Genomic DNA, 12016 nt, shown 5'->3' with positions numbered 1-12016 from the left:
GTCCAAAGAGGCTTGAATGACATTTACTTTCCCCGAGTAAGAACTTGAAACTCAACCAAGGGCACCGGCAGCATGATGGAAATGACCTTAGATGACATTTACATAACACTGCTGATGTCTGTCATTTGTCTTCCATGATGTTCTTTGTTGTTGACCTGGACATGAAGACAAAGGACGCACAAACAGCCAATTATTTCTACGCCTTCATTAAATCCACGGAAATGCAGTCTTACAACGGATTACAATCACGAACTCGCTGCAATGTGCACTTCATTTTTTCACACGCAGTCACAGAATCATGCAAAGTCAATAACTTTGACCGAATGCCCACACACACACACACAGTCAAGCACACACACACACGCACACACACACACGCACACACACACACTCGCAGCGCAGAGCCTCTCAGCAAACACATAATTGTCAGGGCCTCTCGCTCTTCCACACTCACTCATTACTTGTTTGAATGTCCACAGAATAATCTTGACCTCCAGGGTTCACAAAAGACGCACAAGAGCATTTCATATGATGTCATGGAGGTCAGAGGGCGGGATTGTGATGCCTACACATGCAGACCGGTTGTGACCCTCCAACAAACGCCGGCTTTATTGGCGCCGACCTACTGGAGCACTTACAGGATCGTGGAGACGCAAAGAAACTGAAATCAGAAACACGCGATGGAGATATTTATTCTGTAATGTCAAGTATGTCAAGTGAAGTTTTGAAATGTTGAATCTAATGAGGAAATAAACTGAACTGACTGAAAAAAGCTCTTTAAACCAGTTTGAAGTTGTTTGTGTTTCCATTCACAGAGTTTGAAATAGCTGAAAATCAACGTTTCAAATATTTTGAGGTTAAAGTAAATTTTCATCAGGCTTATAAGCTACCGTCACATGTAGGGTCGCCACCTTTCAGAAATAGAAATAAGGGACGCCCCGTTTCAGCAGCGCAGGTGCCAAAAAAAGGGACATCCCCAAATAGTCTAAACTGCATAGAAATGTATTTACTTTATATATAAAAAACTAAATGCTTTGATTTAAAGTTTAAAGTGCTTTAATAGCATTGAACTTGCATGACTGTACAGACAGACAACCATGCTAGCAACTGAAATAGTCTCCTATGCTACGTATGTCCACATCAGCCCAGATGTAGAATATACATACAGGTGAGGAATATGGTGTAAAAGTTAATTTATTTCAATAATTCAACTAGAATATGGTGTAAAAGTTAATTTATTTCAATAATTCAACTATAATATGGTGTAAAAGTTCATTTATTTCAATAATTCAATTTAAAAGGGGAAACTAATACATTACATAGTCTCATTACATGCAAAGCAAGATGTGTTAAACCTTTATTTGTTATAATTGTGATGATTGAATTGTTTATTGATTTCATAATATAGAGATTTTTTATTTAGGGTTTTCATAAGCCATAATCACCAAATAAAGGCTTGAAATATCTCACTTTGAATGTAGTGGGAAATAATATTGTTTCAATAAAATGTGTTTCACCTTTAGTTAAATTTACTACGAATGATGTTTTATTCAAATATAAGTGTATTCAAATTTTCCGACCTTCACCTGTATATTATGACATCACTAAATAAGAGCATAATATATGTCCGTATTGGTTCAATACGGAACGCAACTTTTAATTCCCAAATACGTAACAATTCCGTATTTCAAGGTACGGGTGGCAACCCTAGTCACATGTAATGCTAACCGCTAACCTTTAATGACAATAAGAAGGTGAAGCTCATTAGTTGCTTGTTTAATTACATTTTCTCACACCATTGAAATCTATCCTTAAAAGATCATGTTTTGTCACCTTTTTGCTGCATTAACGACTGTGGTAATGAGCTAGCGGACAGTCTGTTAGCTAGCTAGCCCCACAAGTAACGATCAACCTGCAGCAACAACTGGAGTCCAAACTCTTGTTCTGGATGGATCAGATTTGAGCTAACAGGCACGTATTACCCTGTACACGTAACGTATACAGTTTCATTGGTTATGAAAACAAATACATAATGCTAAAACAACTGAGAATGGATCATATAATGCTCCCACTCAAGTCTTTGAAAAAACTTTAAAAATTCACTCTACTTTAATAACTTTACCACAAATATAAATTTATAATAGTGACGATTTTCTCACATGAAAACATCTTAAAACTGCATTTTGTCAAACAAGAATTAAACCATAACTTTATATTTACTCCTCTCGCCTCTTGTATTACTTTGCCTTGTTGGTGTGAAATGCATTCTGGGATACTTGGCCAGTTCAAGTCCTCCTGAAGCCTGAGTTATGGTTCTGCGTCAAATCGATGCCATGCACACGCTGTCACCGTGACGCCGTCGTGAACCCTTCGGACTTCTCCGTCACTCCATTTCGCCGCAGTGCAGAACCCCCCGTGACCGCTAATTCACGATCTTTTCCTGAGTGGTTTATCCAACTTTTTCCGGCCACAGTGAATGAAAGAGATATGGACAACTATTGTGCAAAAAAACAAAACAAAAATAATCACACATACACGAAGAAAAGAGCGCTGAAAGTTCACGACTGCTTCAAACCGAGTCAATTACCAAGCGAATCAATCACAGCCCTCTCCGTCTGCGTTTGGTCTGCGTCGCGTAGACGCATAGTTACAATTTTTGGTAGGTGCAGGCAGAGCCGGATTAAATAAATGGACTACACTAGGCAGACTGTGATTTTTGGGCCCCCCTCCATCGATGTTATTAATGAAATCTTAAACTTACCAAAGTTACTAATAAAACTTAATTCACATTTTACATAGCATAGTCATAGTCAAGTTGGTTCTTTGTATTCCAAAATAAGTCATGTGTTGTATGTTAAACAGTCTATCAGACTATTTTTAGATTTTTATTATTTATACGTTATTACAACGCTCTATTAAATGCTATTAAATTATCCTTAGCTTATCGATTGTGAGCATTTTAATTAAATGTGTTGATTAAATTGAATAGTTAAATAAGAAGTCAAATCTACAAAGACCAATAAAATTTGCAGTAAGACAAAGTGTGCTGTAGTATGTATGTATGTCTGTATGTGTATATGTACGTATGTGTATGCGTATGCAGAGCCGTTTGGGAGATTTGCGAGGCCCTGTGTGGAATGGCCAGGGGGGGCCGTCGCGCGTGAGCGTAGCGAGCGCGCGCGAAATTTTTGGGTTTTTCGGGTCGGATCGGGTGTCTATATGCGCAATTTTAACTCTCCAATTAGCAAAATACTGGATACCTTCCCCTGCCTCATCATCATCTGGGCTTACCTCGACGCGGGGCCCCATGGCTGCTTGAGACCCGGGCGGATCAGTGATTTTTGTAACAAATTTATCAAACGTGCCTTTCAGAGAGGCATTAAACTCTTCCATTTTCTTTCGTTTTTTTCTTTTTTCATCTCCTGATGGAAATTTCCTGAATCTGTCTCGTTCTCTCGACATTGTGTGACAGTTTGTTCCAACTCCACCGTCTGGATCAGACTAGCTTGTGTCCGCGCTTGGTCTGATCAGTTGTATTGAACAACAGACACGCGTCATCATTGCACATATATTTATTGATATGCACAGACTAGTACACATTTAGGTGACTGTTGATATTTATAAGGGAAAAAAGGAAGAAAAAAAACGTAAAAAAAAAAAAAAATTGGGGAAAAAAAAAACCGCCCATAGCGCCAGGCCCCTTGGGGCGCGAGGCCCCGTGGGGTTGCACGGTTCGCACATCCCTTGCGGCGGCCCTGTGCGTATGTATGCGTATATATATATATATGTATGTATACTAAATATAGTAATAATGCACATATATATATGCCTTAGGTTTTTACCGGCATGTTATCAACCATTAATATGTGTGCAGACAAAAAAAAAAAAAAACATTTATTTATTTTTTTTTTTTTTTTTGTCCCTCTGTCTGGGCCCCCCCCGTCAATCGGGCCCTAGGCACATGCCTAGTTTGCCTTTGCGTTAATCCGGCTCTGGGTGCAGGTCAGTGACGGCGTCAGTGACAGCGTCAGTGACGGCGTGGGGTTTGCGTCGACGCGTACCCTACGACGTAGGCACGGCGTCGTTTTGATGCAGAACCATAACTCAGCCTTTAGACTCGATCAAAGGGGCGGAGCGAGAAAACATCCGGGACTTTCATGGGTTCTTGTTTAGACGGGTTCTTGAGGTTGGAACGGTAGTTCAGCTGCAGATGAAGACGTTTCAGAAGAACAGACAAGAACACGCAAGAACAGACAAGAACACAATAACGCAAGAGCGCACAAGATCACACAAGTATACACAAGAACACAGTAAAGAAGAACACAGAATAACACAGAAAAACATACAAGAACATGCAAGAACATTCAAGTACACACGAGAACACACTAGAACACAATAACACAATAACACACAATGACACACAAGAACATAATAATACACAAGAACACAATAACATACAATAACACACACTAAACATCCACCCAGAACGTTTAAAAAGGATCTCATGAAGCAGCCGTTGACGTTCTGTCCGGCGTTCAGCCACGTTTAGTCTGCCAGCAGTTTCTGTATCATGTTGTATGAATGTATGATGCACTAATATCCGGGTCAGAATCAGGACATGCACAGATGAGGAATCTCTTCAGAGAACCAACAGAATAAAAAGAATATGCATCTGCTTTGTCACACTTTTGTTAGCAGTGACGTTGACGACGTCGGGGTTCAGGATCTTTCCCAGGTGGAACCTGAAATATGAACAGAATAAGGATCCAACCTTCCAACTGGACAAGGATACTCTTTCATGGCCTTTATGTGAAACGTTTAGGCAAGGCAAGGCAAATTTATTTATATAGCACAATTCAACACAAGGTAATTCAAAGTGCTTTACATTGACATTATAAGCAGCAAGACACAATTAGACAGTAAAAAATTAAGAATAAGATGATAAGAAAAGAAGTAAAATAATAAAAAGCACAAGCTGTTAAAAATAACGGCAGTAGAGTAGAGTACAGCAGGTAAGTATTTAATTTAGGAGTACGCTTGAGTAAACAGTAATGTTTTTAGTCCTGATTTAAAGGAGCTGACAGTTGGAGCAGACCTCAGGTCTACAGGAAGTTTGTTCCACCGGTGAGGAGCAGAATAACTGAACTGCCTCACCTTGCTTGGTTCTGGTTCTTGGGAACCACAACAAACCAGATCCAGATGAACCTCAGGGGTCTGGGAGCTTCATAGGAACTAACAGATCAACCATGTATTTTAGTCCAAGACCATTCAGGTCTTTGTAGACCAGCAGTAAGATTTTAAACTCTATCCTTTGATTCACTGGAAGCCAGTGTAGTGATTTCATGACCGGTGTAATGTGGTCCAGTTTCCTGGTGTTTAGGTCTATAGGTTTTATTAAAGTGACAAAACGTCACTTTAATAAAATAAGATGGATGTTAAGTAATGTGATGAAAACGCGGTAGCTGCAGAGATGTTGAAGGCAGAGAGATGTGGGAGGACGAGGGTGCGGCTCGGCTCTCCCTCCGAGCACAAAGTGCTTTTGTCCCCCGGAGCCCCGCGCACGTCAACAATGGCTTCCAGTGACAGACGCCTCCCGAAAAACCTGAGGTCCGGCAATGGCATCTTTGTTTTCCCAGCTTCCACACACACACACACACACACACACACACACACACACACACACACACACACACACACACACACACACACACACGTCTCAATGCTGACAAAGAGGAAGGAGACATAAGAAGACGTGTCCACCTTATAGATAAGGGGTTGGCAACCCTTGGCTCTAGAGCCGCATGCGGCTCTTTAGCGCCGCCCTAGTGGCTCCTGGAGATTTTTCCAAAATGTTTGACCTTTTTTTTCCTTTTTTTCTTCTTTTTTTTCTTCCTTTTTCCTTTTTTAATCTCAACATTTCCACTTTTTTCTCGAAATTTCGACTTTTTCCACGAAATTTTGACTATTTCCTCGACATTTCAACTTTTTTCTCAACATTTCAATTTTTTTCGCGAAATTTTGACTTTTTTCTCAACATTTCAACTTTTTTTGACCGCACGCACGCACGCACGCACGCACGCACGCACGCACGCACGCACGCACGCACGCACGCACGCACGCACGCACACAGAGTCGGCTGTGAAAGTGTAATTTGCTCACAGGAGTTGGTCAACAGGAGAAAACAATAATAAAGGAGCTGATGAAAGTTTGAGTGGATGTGACTGTGGGTGGAAATATGTAACTTAGTATGCATTTAAATCTCACTGATTAAAAATGATTTTTGGGCTAAAAAAAAAAAAGCCTTTATTGACAAATATGATTTTAATACATTTAAAAGATAGCCAGGTGTTTTCAGACAGTTTTCCGTGTCTGACGAGACCTGATTGCCAAAAGCAGCTCCATCCAGCGGGTGGAGATGTCTTAACTTTTCTATCTGATTAGATCTCCTCTCAGGGCTGAAAGGGCGTGTGCACTGATATGAATCACGCTCTTGTTAGTTCAGTCACTCAAACCCCTGAAATAAAGACTTCAAATGCCTTCTCCGTGATACAAACACTCCAGTTTGTCGTCTAGGCTCCGATCTAATCAACTCCCAAGCTGATAAGCCAAACGCAGAGATATTAGGGGTGTTGGAAGTATCTTCGTTCATAGAAGCAACCTGCATGTGGAAGCCTGGGAAGAGGCGATACTTTAGCAGCAGCAGACGGCTCGGCCGGTGAGAGACGAGTACCACTTGCTCCTTAAATAAACATGTGAACCAGATGAAGTAATTGGAATAAACCAGTCAGAGAGGCGAGAGCGGGCGTAAAACCCTCGAGATGTCTGCCACGTTTAGCTTGTAAGGCAGGGGTCGGGAACCCAAAATGTTGAGAGAGCCATATTGGACCAAAAACGCAAAAAACAAATATGTCTGGAGCCGCAAAGAATGAAAAGTCTTGTATAGAATGAAGGCAACACATGCTGCATGTTTCTATATTAGTTAGAACTGGGGGAAGATTTTTTTTTTTTCATTATGCACTTTGAGAAAAAAGTCGAAATGTCGAGAAAAAAGTCGAAATGTCAAGATTAATGTTGAAGTACAATCTTGAGAAAAAAGTCCAAATGTTGAGAAAAAAGTCAAAATGTTGAGAGAGAAGTCAAAATTTCGAGAAAAAAGTCAAAATTTTGTGAAAAAGTCAAAATGTTGAGAAAAAAGTCGAAATGTTGAGATTTAAAAAGGAAAAAGGAAGAAAAAGAAAGAAAAAAGAAGAAGAAAAAAAGAAAAAAAGGAAAAAAAGGTCAAACAGCCGACCCCTGTTCTATGGGGGTCGACTTTTAGTTTGGAAGAGTTTACGTCTTTTATCACATCTCTACCCAAAAGTCTAAAATACAAAATATTTCAACCTGATATGTCCATTGAAGAAAAGATTTTTATATTGACACATGAAAAACGGGCTCTCTTCCAGCTATCACCTCGGGACATCCTGCACAGATTGGCAGCTCATCACAGCGCTGCAGAGACAACCGTGCACACTTTCTTCTGCAGACACTTCAGAATCATCAATCAACCTCATGTGCAGGTTTAGGGATGTCAGGAGGCAGAGCCGTCTGGGAGATTTGCAAGGCCCTGTGCGAAATGGCCGAGGGGGGCCCTCGCGCGTGAGCTTAGTTTTTGGGTTTTTCGGGTCGGATTGGGTGTCTATATGCGCAATTTTAACCCTCCAATTAAAGCAGCACAACGTAACTTTCAGCTTTTCTGAGTTTGGCGGCATCTTTTGGACAAAAGCGGTAGTGCTTTACCAGAAAGAACACTACGTTTCCCATGAACACCAGCGCGTACTGCCGCAAAACTCCTGTCCCGTCGCGTGCATTTGTTTTGAGAGAAGACGGGACGCTTTTCTGTTTCACCAAGTGAACAGATGGAACGCAAAAAAAAGATGTTAAACTGCTGGAAAGGAACTGGAATTTACCGGGATACCTTAAACAAGGAAGCCAGGGAGCGGTATATGGAGAAAATAATGATTATTAACGGTCTGGATCCATATGAAATCCCTACTAAAGAATGGAGCTCCTCGTCGGAGCTCCATTCTTTAGAAGGATTTACTGCCGCAGTTCTGCACAACCCACGTCTTACTACCTTGTTTAGGAGTGTTTGGCAGCTGCTTTGGTAAATGTTTGACTCGCCATGTGTTTCAATAAATTTGTATAATAGTACAACATACAGTACATGTTTTGTATTACTCTTACTTTTCTTTTCTTTTTTTTTGACTGCTTTGAAGAGGCTCCGAGGCGTGAGCATTATTTTTTTTTCCTCGTGAGATTATTTTTTTCCTCTGCAGCTACAAATCAAATAGTTCATATTTTTTCCTCAACAAAATTAATCGCACCGCAGAGAGCTGGCCAGCAACTGCGTTTAGCTGGAGAAGTGGGGAATAAAACCCGTTTGAATGATCCGATCCCGGTCTGTGAGTGTTTGTTTGTGGTTTAATACACCCGTGTTTTGATCCGACGCCCGTGTGTGTGCGTGTTTGTTTGTTTACTGAGGAACGTTATGTTTGGTCGGACTCGTTACAGCCGCGATCCAACCGAGCCGACGACTCTTTTACTCTTACTAAAAGCCGAAATGAAATAGAGTAACGAGGCTGTTTTTAAAATGTAAGGAGTAAAAAGTACAGATAATTGCGTGAAAATGTAAGGAGTAAAAGTAAAAAGTCATCTGAAAAATAATTACTCCAGTGAAGTATAGATGACCAAAATTTCTACTTAAGTAAGGTAACAAAGTATTTGTACTTTGTTACTTGACACCTCTGGCCGCGAGCAGCTATGAAGAGACAGAGCTCCTGGTAGATCTGGTCGTTCCTTATCGCCCGTCTAGATCCCTTTTTAATTCTCTCCTCAGCACCAGGTTTATGAACATCTGCACCTCAGAGTTGGATCATGAAACAAACTTGTGCTGCCATTGCTGGTTGAATAAAATGAACCAGAAGCCGTCCGAGTCGCTCTTTTGCTGATTTCCTCCTCCTGACTCAGACGTCTGACTCCAACCCCCCGACCAATCGGTGGCCTGGAGTGTGATGATGTCAGTTACAGCCGACTCAGCCGCTTAGAACCTCAGCAGAAAAGTTACAGAAAAGTATCTACTCTGCAGATTAGACCCCTGGTGGGAAAGCACCAAACCGAGTGGAGGCGAGGCGAGTAGGTACTAGTGGAAAAGTGCCATAAATGTAAATGTACCGGTAAATGTACTTTATTTATATAGCACCTAGAGGTGAACCAAAGTGCTTTACATAACATACAACAAAATAAAACAAGAATAAAACATATGAACATATTAAACATCAAGTATAAAAAAGTGTTGCCACACTACTAGGTATTAAAAGCCACCCTGAATAAATAAGTTTTCATTTTAGATTTAAAAAGGCCCAGGTCAGAGATGGTGCGTAACTCACAGGGAGATTATTCCAGAGCCGGGGGCCGGAAACTGAAAAGGCTCGGTCACCCCAGCGCTTCTGCTTTGACCTGGGCACTTCCAACAAACGTTGGTTGGAGGATCTCAGAGCTCTGCCAGGCTCACGTACCGTTAAAAGCTCTGATAAATAAGGAGGGGCAAGGCCGTTAAGAGCTTTAAAAACAAACATTAAAAGTTTAAAATCAACTCTAAAACGAACAGGCAGCCAGTGAAGGGAATAGAGGACCAGGGTGATCTGCTCTCGTCTGGGTGTGTTCGTTAAAAGACGGGCAGCCTTTGCGTGACATGCCGCTCTGATCGCTGCGTTCCCGACGCGACCGTCGGAGAAAGATCCTGCTCTGAATAGATGGAGGTATGCGAACCAAAATGTCTCAGCTTCCACCGAAGAAGAAAGAAACCTTGTTGTATCAGCAGATTCTTTGTTTTCATAATGTGTCCTGCAGCTGTGTCATGTCTGAACCAAACGTGACGTGGCGTGGAAAAGAACCTGTGTGGCCGTGTGCGACGCTGCGCTCCAATTCACCAGATCCCTGTAGCAGTGACTTCTTCTTGTTTCTTCTTACGCTCTCTTAAAGGAGCATGAGGCAGGATTTAGGAAAAAAATGCGTATACGTTTTAAGTTTTCTAGTAATAATGTCAGATGAAGCGTTTCAAACCAAAAAGAATGAGCCCTCTAGTGTATCTCTCCGTTGCCTTGAACAGGCTGTGTGCTGCAAAATGTGCTGCAATTCCGACCGGAATTTTCCGCGCTGTCCTGTGGATGTGACGTCACATGACGCTGCATGTGCGTTCTCGACGGCGCTCGGCTTGGATACAGGCAGAGGTGTCAAGTAACGAAGTACAAATACTTCGTTACCTTACTTAAGTAGAAATTTTGGTTATCTATACTTCACTGGAGTAATTATTTTTCAGACGACTTTTTACTTTTACTCCTTACATTTTCACGCAATTATCTGTAATTTTACTCCTTACATTTTAAAAACAGCCTCGTTACTCTATTTCATTTCGGCCTTTAATAAAAACTATCCAGTTAAATTGCTCCATCCGGATAGAGTGAATTTGGTTGTGGTTGTTTCAGATGTTCTTGTCCAGTTTTGTTCTTACATCCGTTCCCTCAGATTCCTGCAACTAAACTTGGATGTACATTCCAATAAAGGTTAGGATAAATGATAACATGCCTCTGAAGTTTGACTTTTTGCACCATTACAATACTTATAGGCAACTAGTCATCATATCTCCTGCTCTCTGAAACACATGTTAATGCTCAATAGTACACATATATGGTTCTTTAATATATTTGCATTATACTAAGATGAATTCATTTTCAATGGCTTTTGTCCTTAATGGCTTTTTTCCCCCTTACATTACTTTTACTTTTATACTTTAAGTAGTTTTGAAACCAGTACTTTTATACTTTTACTTGAGTAAAAAACTTGAGTTGATACTTCAACTTCTACAGGAGTATTTTTAAACTCTAGTATCTATACTTCTACCTGAGTAATGAAAGTAAATACTTTTGACACCTCTGGATACAGGAAGAAGACGAGCGCGGTGGATCCAAACTTCTGTTTGGGTAGACATGGATTCTTGCACAGCCGGCAAACGACCCAGCGCCACTCAAAGCCCACTAAAAAGTGCTACCAAGAAGAAAACGAAGCCTTTATCAGAGACAAGTCGCGAGTCGAAAAGAAATTACGAGCAAAAACGGGCAGGCACACGAGTAAACATTGGATACGCGTTTGAGTCATGGAGGCAGCTTCAACTTGAATGGGACTGAAAACAGATGCTGACGTGGCTCATTTCCTACTGACCAGGTACGATAACATTGTAAGTTATATTTAGAGCTTGATTTGAACGGCACTCCCGTGCCGGCTTCGCTGTTGGCTGCAGGAACCCCGACGGTCGTTGTGGCGCTAATGAGTCTCATTTCTTATTCTCAGTGTTGCCAACTCCTCAGTAAGGAAAGTAGCTATTGGCTGTCCCAAAAGTCGCTAGAAGTCGCTAAATGACACCATCACCTAATTTGCATAATTGGCAATTTGCATATAACTGTAATGGACGCTGTAGGAGCGAGGAATAACGTTGTGGGAAAACACCCTAAAATATGTTTAGAACTACAAATGTACAAAAATAATTTCAACATTAACAACATTTAATGATTTTAATGCTTTGTCTAGATCCACATTACACACATCAGTTTTGTCCTGTATTGTTAAATGTTATAACAGCAAATTTAATCAAAAGATTGTTATGTAGGGTGAAATTGCTAGCTCTACAACCAACCCTCCTCCTTTATCCGGGCTTGGGACCGGCAAAGTGACCCAAAATAAAAAAGAAACGTTTACATTTACATCCCGCTCTACAAGCCAGCGGCGGCTTTGCGCAAGTGCATTTCATTTGCAGTCTGGACACGGAGTGGTGAGGGTCTCCTCTCTGCTCTGCTCTGCCCACCAGATAAGTCTCCAATAACACCAGAAAAAGTCGCTAGATTTGTCGCTAGTCGCTTTTTTTAAGAAAAGTCGCTATAGGGGTCTGAAAAGTCGCTAAATCTAGCGACAAAGTCGCTAA

This window comes from Cololabis saira, chromosome 5, assembly GCF_033807715.1.
Source record: "Cololabis saira isolate AMF1-May2022 chromosome 5, fColSai1.1, whole genome shotgun sequence".
In the NCBI taxonomy this organism is placed as follows: domain Eukaryota; kingdom Metazoa; phylum Chordata; class Actinopteri; order Beloniformes; family Belonidae; genus Cololabis; species Cololabis saira.
The sequence above is the reverse complement of the archived record's forward strand: the minus strand, read 5'-3'. Positions refer to the sequence as shown.